Genomic DNA, 16,372 nt, shown 5'->3' with positions numbered 1-16,372 from the left:
AAGAAAAGGGCACTCGGTTCTGAATACAAGATTATAAGATTCGAATGCAGGACTGTAAGAACTATTAATAATTATAATCATTATTAATAATTAATAAATGAAGCAGACAAAATGATTGGAAGATGCTTGTTTTCATTGCGTAGTGTCAGCAGTAGTGACTTCTGCGTCAAGTGCATGGGTATGGTCCAGCAGAACCTTTGCACAGTCGCATAGTCCTTGCCGTGGCTGACACTGACCCGCACCTCTCATAAAAATTTAACTACACGCCTAGGGCTGCACGATTCTGGCTAAAATGTGAATCACTTTTTTGTTTTGCTTAAAATCGAGATCACTATTCTCTCACGATTCTTTAGATTTAAAACAAAGGTTTATATAAGTAGGCTATTATTAATGTTAATTCTCAAACATATCATAACCATGGAATATTAAGGTTCTATCTGGGTTCTGAATGATTTTGAGATATTGAGCTTCAAAGTTTTTGCAATCCATAAAGCAAACAGTATGTGTGCAACATTTTTTTTAGGTCTTAAAATGTAAACAATAAGTTGTCATTTAATAAGAATATGTCAATAACTAAATTGACAAAAATGTCAGACAGAACCTTATAATTCTAAAGTAATGATATGGTAAAGCAACACTGATGATAATAGGTCTATGTATAGGTCTACTGTTGCTTAAAATGCTAAATTTTGTAATCATTATGGTGGACTTGAAGAGACTATGTCCTGTTTTGTTAATTCACAGTAAAATGATGACATCAGAATACAACTATTCATAATTATAAAACTGAATTATAATGTTTAAGACATGTGCTTGTTATTTGTCAATGTCAGCATTAATAGACCATTTGATTTCACTGGTAAAATCAGACATTTTTGCATTATATAAGCTAGAGTAGCTATACTAACACTGTAAAACATTTATTTTCATGCACAACACTGTGTTAGCTATTAAAGAAAACCAAAAAACATTTCAAATGCTTGTCGTAATCATAACTGTAAAATGCGTTATGATCATTTAAATGACGTGCACAGAGATTTCACTTTCACTTCCCAGTGCGGCTCATGGCTGCTGTCACTGTGATAAAACACACACACACGCAAATCATTCTTTCAGCGTGGCTCTCAAACGATCGCTCTGCGCAACAAACTGAACTTATTTACAATTTTATAACTTGTTATTCACAGCATATGCAGGTTTTGTTCACTAAAGTAGCCATAATTGGCGTGCTACGTGCAACCCTTCTCTGTAGCTCGTGGTCAGCTCACGTGTGATTTTGCGGCCACAAATAAATCATTACATGAGACTGAAATGACATTTCTGGGTGAATTATACCTTATAAATACAGTATGTGACACTTTTAACGCCATTTAAAGGTGTTCATGTTCGTCTGCGGCCACCTTTAAGCTTCACTCCTGACCTTGAAAATATATTTGCCTGAATCGTAGAAAAGCTGAATTAAGATCGTGTGTAGGGTCGAATCGAGATCGTGATCTTTTTTTGATTAATCCTGCAGCCCTATACACGCCGCAATAATGTGTAGTGCAAGCTCTGTGATTGGTTGGCTTGGTACCAGTGCTGAGAGCCACAAGCTCGATGGAGCAAGTGTTTACAAGTGTCCAGTCCCACGAAGTAGTTTCATATGAAAGGTTTTGTGTTTACCTTATGATTAAAGTTGTTACACATCTCCCTGTTCCTGCCTCTTAATAAGCTAAATTTAGCTACTTGTAGCGTTTAAAAAAAAAAAACAACACTTGCAAAGAAACTCAACACAGAGGAACAAAAACCTACTGTCAGCTAACATGTCGGAAGTGCTATTGCAGAGCAACACAAACATGCATGAATATAAATGTTCGGCTATGTGCAAGGCTTGTACTGTGGGTCACACCGATCACTCAACGCAGAAGTATAAACCAGCCTTAACTTGTGTTTTGATTTCATCAAGAAATTTCATCACAATCTACATGACATTCATAGAAGTAGTCAGTGCGACATGCATACTAAACAATGAAGGAAGCAATGTTACAGAGGATGTAAGCAAGTGTGAAAGCAAATGAATGAAATGGATGTGATCCAAGTACAAATAAAATGCGGTAAACGGATAGAATTCTACTCAGAATCGGTGCGTTTTGAATACTTTTTAATGCCCTTTCTGACAAAATGGCCCATAATATTCATGCTAGGTCAGTAAGTGGAGAGTAGGAAATGTTTTGTGACAGTCCAAACACATGAAAATGTACACCATGAAAAACTGTTCTGTTTTGACTACCCTCGGAAGTGGTCAAAGGTGGACAAGATTAAATGTTTCAGAACCTGTTTAGACCTATATTTAGAGTCCACTTGTGATTTGATTGACAAAACGAATCTAAAAGTCAGCTCTAAACAAGTGCCAAAGAGAAGCCTTTTATTTGATCAGAAACTCAAGTTAAGCAGGCGTGTGACAAAATATCAATATCACAAATATCATATCACAAAAATATTTCAAGAATAGTTCACAATTTTAGCTCGATTCTTTGTGAGGTTGGTTTAACTATACCTATACTATACATTACTATACTATACATTTGTCTGTGCAGTAGGCCAAAGTAATTCTCTAATTAAAAAAATGTTTTTAGAGAAACAAAATACTTATAAATAAATGACAAAACTTCAATGACAAAAATTAAGAATCACATTAAAAAAAGCACACAAATAAAACAAATGGTGACTTATTTTTCAAGTAGAGGAGGTGTATTTAGCAGTAGCATTTAAGAAACCTAAACAACTACAATAAAATATTGATTTTGTTGGTTTACTGATGTTATAATAGACAAAATTAAAAATACATCATTTAATCAAGGAGATTCTGTCTAATGTTAAACATCATTTATTTTGAGTAATGTCCCAACTGACTCCCAGAGTAGGTTCCTACTATCAACAGTGAGCAATTCTTTGGTCATCTTCATTCTTTAATACATCTAATACAAATTTGCGACATCAGAGTGAGCTAACACAATTATTAGTCTATCAGTCTACTTAAGTAGTTCATTTTAAAAACTTCGCTCATCGTCACACATCGTTTTTTCTCTTAGCCATTAAATTTCACTTTACACACATTACCCAAATGTGTCTATGTGAATCTTGTGAGGTTTTGATAGAAGTAGCACAATCTGTTGTGAAAGATAACAGTCCTGTAATGTGACACTGTGTAGTGTGCACACACAGAGCACAAAACCAAGAACAAAAGTCCATGTGCAGCATGCAGATGAAAATGTTTAACCAGTAGGCTTTAAGGTACATGTAACTTACATGCTTATGTCATTTTGAAAATGTGCCTGTGCCTTTTCCTCGCCCGATGTGAATATATATCGCATTGTACAGTACATTGAGGCACAAGAATGGCACCTTAGACAGCTTAGCACGATACTACCTTATTTCTTCAAAAGCAGATCATGCTGACATTTTAGTTGAGTGTTTGTGATAAACAACTGTACAAGTCCAAAAAATAATAATTTATGAGAACCATGTGACATTAATTGTGTGTGAACTTTGCATGCACGCAGTAAAAACATTTATGTCCACTAAAAAGAATAGAGATGCCGCTTGTTGTCATGTCTGCTTCGAACATAAAAAGGCAAATCCTCTGCAAAAAAAGAAAGTAGACATGAACATATGAAGGGACAGAGTAAGCAAGGTTTTGAGATATGCTGGAAAACCGTATTTGAATAAAAAAGGACAAAAACCAGGGAAAAATCCAGCAAAAGAGAATGGAAGAACTGTATATGTGATCTCTCTCTCTCTCTCTCTGAACGCGCTAAGTAGAGCTAAACACCACAAAAACAGTTAACCTATCAAAATGAACCACAAATTATACATGATAAAGCTGTATCAATGCATATTTCCCGCCAGTCCAGTGTAAACCACAGCAAGCATGAGTCTATTTGTTTCTATATTTATTTATAATCGCAGGAGGGCAGAGAGCGAGAACAGTTTTTAAGTAATAAATACACAGGTGTGCTGCGCCAGCTTTTCTAAATAAACAACAATATTTTGCTATGTCTGTTGATGTTTACTTGTTTAACATTTTGTGTTTTGTTAATAATTGTTATTGCCTGTACTGTAAGGTCTATGTATTGTACATCGTTCATACTGTATTTTCTGTTTTTACATATGATAATAATAATAATAATAAAAGCTGAAAGAAATGCTCAATATTAGCCATAATTTTCTTTTTACTATATTAAAATAAAAATAAATGGCTTCCAGTTCTGGCGACTGAGGGAATAGCAGCGTAGTCTCCTCCGTCAACTCTATTAATAATTACACTTTAGTTTGATAAATACCCAAAACTGTTATTAAAATAATCTACAGTAGTGGGACAATAATGAAAACGAGAGAAAAAAAAAAAAAAAAGAGCAGGAAACCCAACATGGAAATCTTGGAAATTTAAGAAGGCACCGCTGAAACACAGCAAAACAAGGCTAATCACCAACAGTACAGTAATCCAGACAACACACAGACTAATCTGGAACAAATCCTAGAGGAAATTCAAAACTTATGCAAGAAGAACAACCGCCAGTAGGATAAAAGAGACAAAATTGAAAATTGAAATTGAAACTCGAACGCAAAATGTGCAAGAAACAATGTAGTAAATCATCAAAATACAATCACAATAGGAAAGCAAACAGATTGATCAAAAAGGCAGATCAAGAAGAGATAATATAAGGATATACAACGTGCCTGAAGATGCAGAGAGAAACTCCATGGTTGATTTCAACTGCTGTGTGACACCTTGGATTTTCCTCCAGAAACGGAACTGTAAGTAGAAAGAGCCCATGGGGCGCTCGTGCTGAAACCCGGAACAAATGCAAAACCTAGATTGATCAGTGTGAAATTTCTCAGGTATAGAACAAAAGAAGAAGTCATCCGGAAGGCATGTGTGAAAAAGGAAATCTTCCAGCGATAACAAAAAAAAATTTACATCGATCATGATAATCCTCCCGCGGTTCTTTAGAAAAAGGATTTCTCGCAGATGAAAAAAGTACTTAACGACAAGAAAATACGATTCCAAACTCCCTATTCAGCGAGACTACATGTGTACTATGAAGATGGGTTCTCACACATCATACATCTGAAGATGCCAACACAGACATGGTGGAAAAAAAAGGTTCTGTGAGGATAAATAAAATCACGAGAAGCCATTTCTTATCACAAGACGAGAAATAAAAAGAAAAAAATAAAAAAACTCAGAAACCGACATACATCCGAGAACGCCTGCAGGCAATATAGAAGATAACTTGAATCCATCTACACCAGGGATCACCAAACTAGTTCCTGGAGGACCGGCGTCCTTCAGATTGTAGCTCCAACCCTAATCAAACACATCTGAACAAGCTAATCAAGGTCTTACTAGGTATACTTGAAACACCCAGGCAGGTGTGTTGAGGCAAGTTGGAGCTAAACCCTGCAGAAACACCAGCCCTCCAGGACCAAGATTGGTGACCCCTGATCTACGCAATCTACAATTGATAAATCCTTGAACTGATCCATTTTTATGGACTGCAAATCATTGAATACCTTTTTGTTTTGTATCACTCAAAAACATCAAATTACGTCGGATTTATGTTATGTCGAGTTATGTTTTCTACTATCTCATGTAAATACAGTGAACCAGGGGGCCCGGAGTACCACCACAGAAGAAAAGGTCACCTCTCCACCCTAGATGTTACCAGCCTGTTCCAGGGTTGTCTGTTTGAAACCCCGATCTTAGACCTCCAAGCTCAATATGTTCATCAGGTTCTTACAGTGTTACTTTTTGTTTTGTATATCATTCTGCAAGGATCTCATCTTTCTTACTCTAGCTATATTACAACACTAAAACAAAGATAATGGAATCAGATCTTTTAGATTTTGATTTTTAATACCGACACTGAAAAAAATCTCCTTAGAATTGAGAAGCTTCAAGTGAAATAAACAATGTTCCCAATCCAAATTATAAAAGTATTATTACTTAAAATTTGAAAATATGGACTTGTAGGGTTGTTTTAAGGCCTCAATGAATTACAATCAAAAATATTCATATCACAATCCCCTACTTTAAAGCTTATAGAAATTGTGAATACTATTAGTTTTGGAAAAGTTTGTAGTGACGACTGCTAAAGTTGTCAAAATGACTTTAAATGTAACCCTGGTACATCAATTTACATTACAGATAAAGACAGTAACCAAAAACACGCTCCATGGCTTACTATGACCACTAGTTTCCTTTACCAAGATGCTCAGATAATGGTGCGCGAGTAGAGGAAAAAGAACAACGTGAGCTCATTGACCCGCAGTGATCAGGTGACCTCACCACTAAATGAAGCCCCATCACCAAGTAATGTGGGAAAGAGTACAGCGAGTGTAGAGCTCAGCAGACAAAACACATCATTGCCGCAAACCATCCTGCACCTCCACAATCAATACTTGTTCCTCAGCCAGTTGTTTTTCGATTGAAGTGTGTTAAAGGTCAGCCTGGTAATTGATACCAAAGGAGGGCCAAAATGTCTTTGCCTTTCTAGTAATCACACTCCGGCTACTACCACCGCTGCCTCACTAATCTGGCAATCCCCACACCTCCACTTCCTGCTAATGAAACCTCATGTCACCTCACCGCGCTCTCAAAAGCCTTACTATTTCATCTTTCTACAAGCCCGCAGGTTTCAAGAGAAACCCATGAACATCAGAAAGTATTAAGTCAGCTGACGTTTAGACGGTCATAAATAACCGAAATGGGAACATTGAGAGCTAACTGGATGTCTCTGAGCTTAAAGAAATGAGAAAACAGGATCAGAGAGAAACGTGTTATGACATCTGATGGAGTGTGTGGACGGACCGCTATTCCCCTGCAGCGTGTATCTCACAGTCAGACCAGTGCTGGAGTGACTCACTGGCAAAGTCTCTCCGGCTCCTGTCAAGTCTTTATAAAACATGATACACCAGAATGGATCTAGTCGGGACGAGGCCACAGTGACTTCCATTCCTGAACGATTCAGCGGTGTGTTTCATACTGGTGGATCAACTATAACAGGATGATGCATCGTTTGGGGGAAAAAAAAAAGATGTAGTGACAAGTGTTTCCCAAAACCGTAGTCACTTTGTCAAAGATCTATCAATTGATAGGTGGAGTAACAATTTTATTTTATTGAAAAGTCTACTTTTACAATTTTACACATTCAAACCACTGCAGAAATGTTCTAACCAACAGGCCCTTGTCATGAAGGCCTACATTACAGACACATTTCTTAACAAATAGCCTACTATAAATGAAAACAATTAACGTGTGCTATAGACCATTTCAATGTGGTCATGTCTTTGGCCCATAAATATTTCCTGCTTGTTGTCAAACAATTTCAGAACTGTAACAAGAGGCAATTCAATCATAACTAGAGGTTAAAACCAATATCATACCATTATTTATCAGTATGTGCCCCTTTTTGGATTCTCAGAAGCTATAGAAAATAAAATTGTAAAACAGGAAGTACGTTGGGATCATTGTTTCACTTTACATCCCTCAAAATGGTCTATAAAGTTTTGTTTTTACAAGCTTTGGAGAAATAACGCAAGTTCCGCATTTAAATAATAAGTCAACTATAGCTTTTGTCATGAGCCAGGGCTGCGTTCAAAATGGCATAAATGATTGCACTGGCGAAGAGCAATGTGAATGGTGCGCAAGTGTCAATACGAAGATCGCAAACTAAACTGAACTGTAAAAGTACTTTGACACATAGGAGTGATGACCTTAATTCTTCCATTTTTTTTTAAATCATTCCAAATTTAAATGTAGGGATGTTCTAAATAAATAGGGCATAAGGGGATAACTGGAAGTAAAACACAACCAGCATGGTTTCCGCTACATTCATTCTTCCATGGCGGGCGGCTATGCCAAAATTGATCCCGCCATAGCTACATAACAGCTTTCCATTTAAAACATTTTAAATTTTTTTAATAGTGGGTAATAATCGCACCCACACATATCAAAGGGTAAGTGAATTATAACAGCGCAAACTTTTCTGTAACCGTAGTAGTGCTGTGCGTCATTTGTTAAACCCTTCAAGGTTACGTGCTGACTGACTGACAGGTGCGTGATGCATGAGGCCAGCAAACATGACGTATAGCCGTTTCACTTGACTTCAGAACGCATTTATATCGCTCTATAGGTTTATTGGAGACATTCATAAATATTCCTAACAAATCTAATAAATGTTGGAGACATACTCGTTACATAAACACACTAAATCGCACTTCAGCAGCTGTTATTTGAGAGAGCACAAGAAGATCTGCGCGATCTTGAAGCGGCTTATATTTGAGGGGGCGTGCAAGAAGTTTTGTGCACGAGCAGAGGAAATCGGCGCGCAAGCAACGAGATGCGCATGCTGTAGGCTATTACATAACAGCAATCTTGACTAGTAATACTGCGCTCACGACATTTGTCATTAAAATAATGCCACAGGTAGACCTGTGTAAAAAAAAAAAAAAAAAAAAAAGGCCTGCCGCCACAGCTGGGAAAAATCCTAGAGGAAACACTGACCAGGAACTATGCTTCTAACTACAGCTCTAGAGGTGTAGTTGCAAACATAAAAGTTTGTGACGCAGTTTGCGAATGTTCATTGGAACAGTGGATTTGGAATACGTCAGATCAACAAACTAACAACAAACTTTGTAACAACAAAACTTGTGACCGTAGTTGGCTAATGGTGGTTTTTGGAAATGCACCCCAGATTGACTGAGGGGACACCCACCCAAAAAAATAAAAAAAATAACAAAAAGTTACAAAACACATCTCACTAAAATAATCCAAATTTGCTCCAGTGTTCTTTTCTTGCAGTCAAATTAGGGATACTTATAACTGCAGGTTAGACTGTAAAAAAGTTGTAATAAAAACAATAGTGTTATAATGATTTTACAGCGCAGAAGCTGCCAAGATTTCTGTACCTGGCCCACGGCAAAGCCAACTGCAAGTCTTTAGCTTCTCTTTCATCTTTTCGTCAAATCATTAAACTATGATCCGATGCCTTTGATTCAATCATTCATTGTACAAAACAGTAGAAACTCACACGTTTGTCAAATCCCTCCTAGCATAAATTGCTTAACAGAAATGCATGCAGCATTGTGAATGGGTTTAAAATAACAGCCTTTGACTGATATTGTTAGTACCAATAAAATGCTATTTACTTTTTAGTAGAGAAAGAAGAGCAGGGGTTCAACTCTCGTAAGGCACACACGATAAAGGAATGAAGTCTTATAAAATAAAAGCATCTGCCAAATAAATAAAGCTCACAAAAAGTAAAGTACAAGCGACTTTCCTAAACAAATTCCTACACGCATACAATGAATAAATACAATTAATCTTCTAAACTTCTTCCAAACAAAGTCTTACCATCTTAAACCAACAACAATAAAAAAATGAGTCACTGCCTTGTTGTTTGGAACCATTCACTGAAATTAATCACTGCTCTAGTGAATGATGTTTGGAGCATGAACAAAATAAACTAAATTCTGTTTGTAAATATCCCTAAATGTAATACGCGTGATCAGTTTTGGCTGGTCCCTGGAGCATATGATTACATGATGTGAACTTGCGATATCTTTCAGAGAAAGACATGCACAGTGCTGGTCAAATAACTGTCTTCAAATGATTAATGTTCACTTTAGGTTTCAAACATTTAAATATGCAAGTACTAGTAAAACAACATCTTAGTTTATAAAACACATGCTCATTCAATTCAACTTATCTTTATTTCTAAAGCACTTTTATAATGTAGACTGTGTAAAAGCAGCATTCAAGGTGTTCAGGCCTACTAGAGACCATTAAGCAGGTGTGGTTAGAGGTGGTTGGCGCTAAACTATGCGGCCCTCCAGGAACTGAGTTTGCGACCACTGACATACATGAAGTTCCAGTAAATTGAAATAGCTTCAGTCCTGTTTTCACAGTGAAGTTCAGTTTAGTGTAATGTAAATGTCACTGCTGCAAGCCAAAACACTAAAGATCAAATCCAGCTAATAGCAGTGGTGCCTAACCCCGGGGCCGAGGACCAGTACCGGTCCATAGATCCAATTGCTACCGGGTCACAGAAGAAATCATAAATTCTTTCAGTTTTAATTAATATAAGAGTCTGAACGATCTTTATTTTGAAAAAATCTTTTATTTTGGAAAAAATAGCATATCCTCTTGGTTACATCTCAGTTACTTAAATGCCTAAATTTAACCCACAAGCAGCAAAATGAAAAAGAAACAGACGTCTTTGAAAAGTTTCTTTGCGAAGGGGAAAAGCCCCACAAACTGCCAAAGAAAGGTTCTGCAACCCATGTAAACAAATCAGGTGAATCCAGCATGTCTGTGCAAGAAGATAAACTGCAGGAGAACGCAAATGACAACGGCCATTCACATATTGTGTCTTTTCTGCATACAAGTTCGTGGTTAAGAGTGTTTCTAGGCACCCCCAGTTGAAAGCATCTTCAGAATGCCACGAGCCACATGACAAGAACTAACTGATTAGCTTCATATTTTGTATGGAATATATACATTTTGGTAGACTAATTATCTCAGACAAACAGTGCAGTGCTTTTAAAACTTTTCCACGATTAAAACTTGTATCAGAGCTGCAGCAATATTTTGTCAACTTGTCATCACCCGAGAAAATGATTGTCACCTAGCAATCCAAAAACACCTCCGCTCCACCGCTGGCTGCAGTAAAACTATCAAACGTTAACCGGTCCATGGGGATAAATAAAAAAAGATGCTTTATTCATATTAAATTCACCCCATTTTAGTAACTAAAATGTTTAAACTATTATTTTAGCAGTTAAACAGCCACTTTTTATGTATTTTGTGAGAAGTTGATGAATTACCATGTTGTAATACTGCTCTGAACTCGCATATTATGATCATAATTAAGCAGCTAAAAAAATCTTTTCTTAAACATGAGAAACGGAATATTAGATAATTCAAAATATAATTAGGATGTTTGTCAATATTTGCAGAAAATGGAACAAAAAATTTAATATGAATAAATCATCAGAGCTCCAGTGTCACATAAGTTTGAGACAATGTGGAAACTATAAAGAGATGCCTTCTGATTAGTAGTCACATAAAATAAATAAAAATAATAATAATAATTCACTCGGGAAAGTCAGAGGAAGTATATAAACTTGCATATGAAATGGTTAAATATTAGAATAGTAATTATTATGTGACTGTGGGAATAAGAGAATTTGTGTTCATATCAGCAGTAAAAATTCTGCACCAAATGTTTAAGTAAACATTAAAACTGTAAAAGGACTACAAAAACTACCTATAAAACCTAAACTTTAAACAATAATTCAAGTTATTTTTAAATTAGATGTGTCAAATAAAAGTCTGGGTCACCATGTACTGTCCTAATCAGACACACCTGAAGCTAATTAAGGTCTAAGGGTTAGTAGACAGCTACATGCAGGTGAGGTTTTATCAAGGTTGAATCAAAACTCCAAAATTGCACTTAGACACCACTGGCCTAAACAATAAAAACAAACAGGCTAATTTAACCCAGAAATATACCACATACACTTGTACAGAAAGTAGCCCTCCACTTTTGAATACTGTTATTTTCTTTTTAAATCCAAAGTATATCTTGTACACATGCATGCAAGGGTCTGTGTCCATTTAGTGTCAGGCTAATGTCATCACCAGAATAGCAAGCAAAAGGCTAAAGTGCACACAGTGCACACTTTCTGAATCGTGTACACATTAATTTGTTTGTCTACAAGATATTAATGGTGATCATGGGTCCTGGTTTCACAGAAGAAACAAAACCTCCTGACAATAGCAAACACAGAAACTAAAATTAACCCCCAATGAATGGGGGGATTCCCACAAATGCACACCGCAAGTCACCATTACACACAACAAAATGTAGAGCACTACCAGACAAAAGTCTTGTTGCCTATCCAAAAAAAAAAAATTCAACAAGTAATAACTTGACTTCTAGTTGATCATTTGGTATCAGAAGTGGCTTATACAAAACGCACAGGCCTCTAGATTACGCTTGTTTTACCAAAATAAAATATGACCATGTCTTGATTTTTAATGATTTAATTAGGACAGTAAGGTCTGACTTTGCTTAGACAAAAGTCTTGTCACTTAACAGAAATAATGTACAGTATAGAATATAAAGTCATGGTGCAGGGGTAAAAGAATGAATATTGTGTTTGACCCCCATGAGCTTGGAGGACTGCATTCATACATCTCTGCAATGACTCATATAACTTATGAATAAAGCCATCTGGAATAGCAAAGAAAGTGTTCATGCAGGTCTCCCAGAGATCATGATTATTTGGATTCATCTTCAATGCCTCCTCCATCTTACACCAGAAACGCTGAATAATGTTCATGTCTGGTGACTGGGCTGGCCAATCCTTGAGCACCTTCACCTTCTTTGCTTTCAGGAACTTTGATGTGGAGGCTGAAGTGTGAGGAGGAGCGCTATCCTGCTTAAGGATTTGCCCTCTCTTGAGGTTTTTAATATAATGGGCAGCACAAATTTCTTGATACCTCAGGCTGTTGATGTTGCCATCCACTCTGCAGATCTCTCACACGCCCCCATACTGAATGTAATCCCAAACCAAAATGTTTTTCCTTCACCAAACTTGACTGATTTCTCTGAGAGTTTTGGGTCCATGCAGGTTCCAGTAGGTCTTCTGCAGTATTTATGATGATTGGGATGCAGTTCAACAGACGATTCATCTGAAAAATCTTCCTTCTGACACTTTTCCAAATGATCAACTAGAAGTCAATTAAATTATTTGTTGCTCTTGCAACAACTGGGATCGACAACAAGACTTTTATCAGGTAGTGTATATTCACTATGGTTTTGAAAATCACCTTACAGTACACAAATGTATGCGCACTCAAATACAATTTAATGAACATAAATCACAATTATTAGCATCCTACCAATATGTCGGTCTAATCGACTAAATGGTATAGTGTCAAAAGTATGGTAGTATCAAAGTTTTAAAATTGTAAATTCCTCGCAAACATTTGAGCGCGTTCTTAAAGGGTCACGAAACACCAAAACCCATTTTTTGAGCTGTTGACAGTCGTATATGTGTCCCACACTGCTAAAAACACTGTTAGGACACTTATATTTCACTAAAAAGTGTAAATTGGTTGTTTTTGCGTTATTTCAAGCAAATTCGTACTTCCGGTTTGAAACAAATTTTTGAAGCTGCGTCACGGTCATGACATAATAGCGTGTATTCCAGCATGTAGACTAGACGTCTGTGCCAGAGTGTGTCTTATTACGTCTTACAGTGTGATGCATTAATGCATGAGCAAGGCTTGGTTCATTACTGTCACAGTGTTTGGACGACAGAGACGCCACGTTGTGTTGGCAAAACAAGCGTGAAGTGTTGCTTTTATAGTTTGCTGCCGTTAAGTTTTGTTTTCATTTTCTCTCTGTGAGAGCGCACCGAGACTATTGCACCGAGTGTAAACATGTTAGCACCACAACCAAACTTTAACCTCCTGTAGGCTTTTCATCGCATTTTGTGACCGGAATAACACACGCGGCTTTCTGACACTACCTGCCGTGTGCATCCAAGTTTCCGGTAAATGCAGAGGGTTTTTTTTTCTCTCATTGGCCGTGCGGTATCAAACATTGCATGAAAAATACACGCCTAGAGCAGTTCCTCGAATCAAATATCTCGTTTGTCGCGAGGGACATGAATGAATTCCCTGATTGAAAGAGCCAAACTGCAGTTAAAGTCCACCATTTAATAATTTGGCAAATAATTCGACTACAGATGTCCATGTAAGCACCATCACTTTCTCCCGTGTGTGTGTTTTGACTCTGAAACTCGCGCATGCCCAAAAAGACACTCCCGTCTATATCTATATATGCGACAGGTGTGAAAACACCCTGCTGAAAAAAGGGGGTTTCATGGCCCTTTAAACACCACTAATTAGCCGCATTTCCACTATCGGGCCAGTGCGAGCCAGGGCTTTAATCGGGCCGGGGCGGGCCAATAGCCCGGGAGGTTGAGAAATGAGGCCGAAATCATGTCGCGTTTCCACTGTCGGGCTAAAAGCTCACAGCGCGTCACGCAAACACCGCCCACAGAACGTCCCCGAATCAAACGTCACATGACACAACCCGCCCACTTCAGCGGGAATGAGGCAGATAAAGCACACCATAGAATCATCACGAAAGGAAACCATTAAAATGAAGACAACCGAAACAAACAAATGACACGTTACTGTACAGCAGTACATGAAATGTCTATACGCACAGACCTGTGTATTTCCATTCATTACATTTGTTTACTCGCCGACCGACTGCATTGTGCATGGAGTGCTCTCGCCACTAACGCAGGGACCCAACACAGAAAGCGCACACATCCATAATATAAAGCCACAGAAATTCTCCTTTATAACTCGATATGGCATGTATTTTTTAACATTCTCGTGTTGATAGAAGTCGTGTTAAGTTTTCAGCACAAGAGCGAGTAGCCTAATAAAATATAGCCATATTTGTTGCGCTCGGCAGCTATTCACTAAAATTCCTCATTTAAAGTTTCATTTATAAATTTAACCACGTCATATAAAAACATAAACAGTTGTTTGAGGATATAGAACACATTTTGTGTGTGGGCTTTCCCCCATATGCGTTTAAAGCAGCGAGCGCTGCGCAGGACTGAGTGACAGAAAAAAAGGTATAGGAGATTGAGATTCTGCTTTCACTCACCCAAATAATGCTCTGTTTGCGCGATTTGATTAATATCATCGTATCCAAATACTTTATAAATATTTACTTATATAAATATTTACTTTATATAAATATTTCAAACCTTCTCCGGTGTTTATTGTTTTTAGAAAATATCGAAAATCTTTTTTTTTTGTCAGACAGGTCTTTGTAAAATGAAAGTTAGGCTATATGTGGCTTTAAAACGGTTTGATTTATGTATTATATATAGGCTACCTACATTGTTATAGCTAGCTTTTGTTTATTTTATATTGGTTAATTTATTTAATGTGATTTTATATATATCCGATATTTGTAATTCTTTAAATTATATTAAATTATATTTCATTAAAGCTTAGGCTATTTTATCAAGATATGACACTATATTGTTTAAAGTCTACGAAAGTGGGCACGTATTTTGTTAAGTTTTTTACTTTCTGTTGTATTTGTATGTGTATTATCTCCAAAATAAATAAAGAAAAAAGCCGCTCGCGGCATAACAGAGCTGTGAAGGAGCGCTTTTGCCCGGTCTCACACACACATACAGGGAAACATAAGGGTGATCATACGAAAAAAGACCCCTGACTATAAGGCTAGATGTTTTCTTTCCCTTATTTCTTTATTTGTTTGGCGCATGTACTCATGTGCGATCAGAAAACTGCCCGCCTCTCCTTTCACTCCGCCCCGTAGCCCCAGCTGGCCCTCCTTGGCCCAAGGTATTCGGCGGGCCGAAAAAGGCCGGCCGCTGGCCCCAAGAAAGCCCCGCTTTGGCCCGATTAGGCCCCGGAAGTGACAGTGAAAACCCCACTGGCCTTGGCTCGCCCTGGCTCGCTCGCTTTAGGCGCGATAGTGGAAACGCGGCTATTGACCCTTGCATTCATGTGTTCAACAGACTGTGATTGCCCATAAAGGTCATCAGTTCATGTGCAAACACGGATAAATAAGCAGTAGAGCATTTTGAAGGCACAGGATGTCCACGTGCTTTTTGAAATACACTGGCTTATTTGTCATTATCTTATTAACCTTTAACCATGTCAGAACCTGGAATATCAATGTATTTTCAAACCCAGAAGACAAAAACAGAGCAAAATAAAACCCCTTAAAAAGATAAACAACAGTTACAACTAATGAATAATGATATTTGCCTTTAAGAACAAACATTTATGTTAAATAAAAGGTTTATTGAAAAAATATGTAGCATTTCTTGACCCTTTTACACAAAGATAATTATCTTCACCCTAAGTAATGAAGTATAAATGAGCGCATGTGTTAAGTGCTTGTGTTAGCACTTGTATGTGTCTAATCTTATGTATTTACACTTAGAGTATATTATGAAAGGCTGAGTGATCAACTGTACTGATATAGCACGAAGTTTTGCATAAAAAAAAAAGCGCATCAGGACATTAGGCATTAAACAGAGGTACAAAGAAAAAAAAAGTCACAACAGAAAAGTTTTTCCCCAAGAGTTTCCAAACTCTGATAGAGTACCATATAAATCACCATACTACCTGACCCAAGAAACTCCTCAGATTTGCACAAATGAACAGAATGGCCTATTTCAAAGGTCACGCTTCTGCCAAACTGAGCACAAAACTACAAGGGTTGTACATTTTTTGTAAACTTGAGGGTTT

The 16,372-nt window shown here is 37.3% G+C and overlaps 1 protein-coding gene across 7 annotated transcripts in view; it reads right to left on the bottom strand.

The window, feature by feature from the left end:
• The window catches only part of brd4 (bromodomain containing 4), a 111,542-nt gene that overhangs the window by 32,885 nt on the left and 62,285 nt on the right, over positions 1-16,372 (bottom strand). The gene's annotated exons all lie outside the window — the stretch shown is intronic.

This window comes from Danio rerio, chromosome 3 (assembly GCF_052040795.2).
Source record: "Danio rerio strain M-AB ecotype USA chromosome 3, GRCz13ab, whole genome shotgun sequence".
NCBI lineage: Eukaryota > Metazoa > Chordata > Actinopteri > Cypriniformes > Danionidae > Danio > Danio rerio.
The sequence above is the reverse complement of the archived record's forward strand: the minus strand, read 5'-3'. Positions and strand labels throughout refer to the sequence as shown.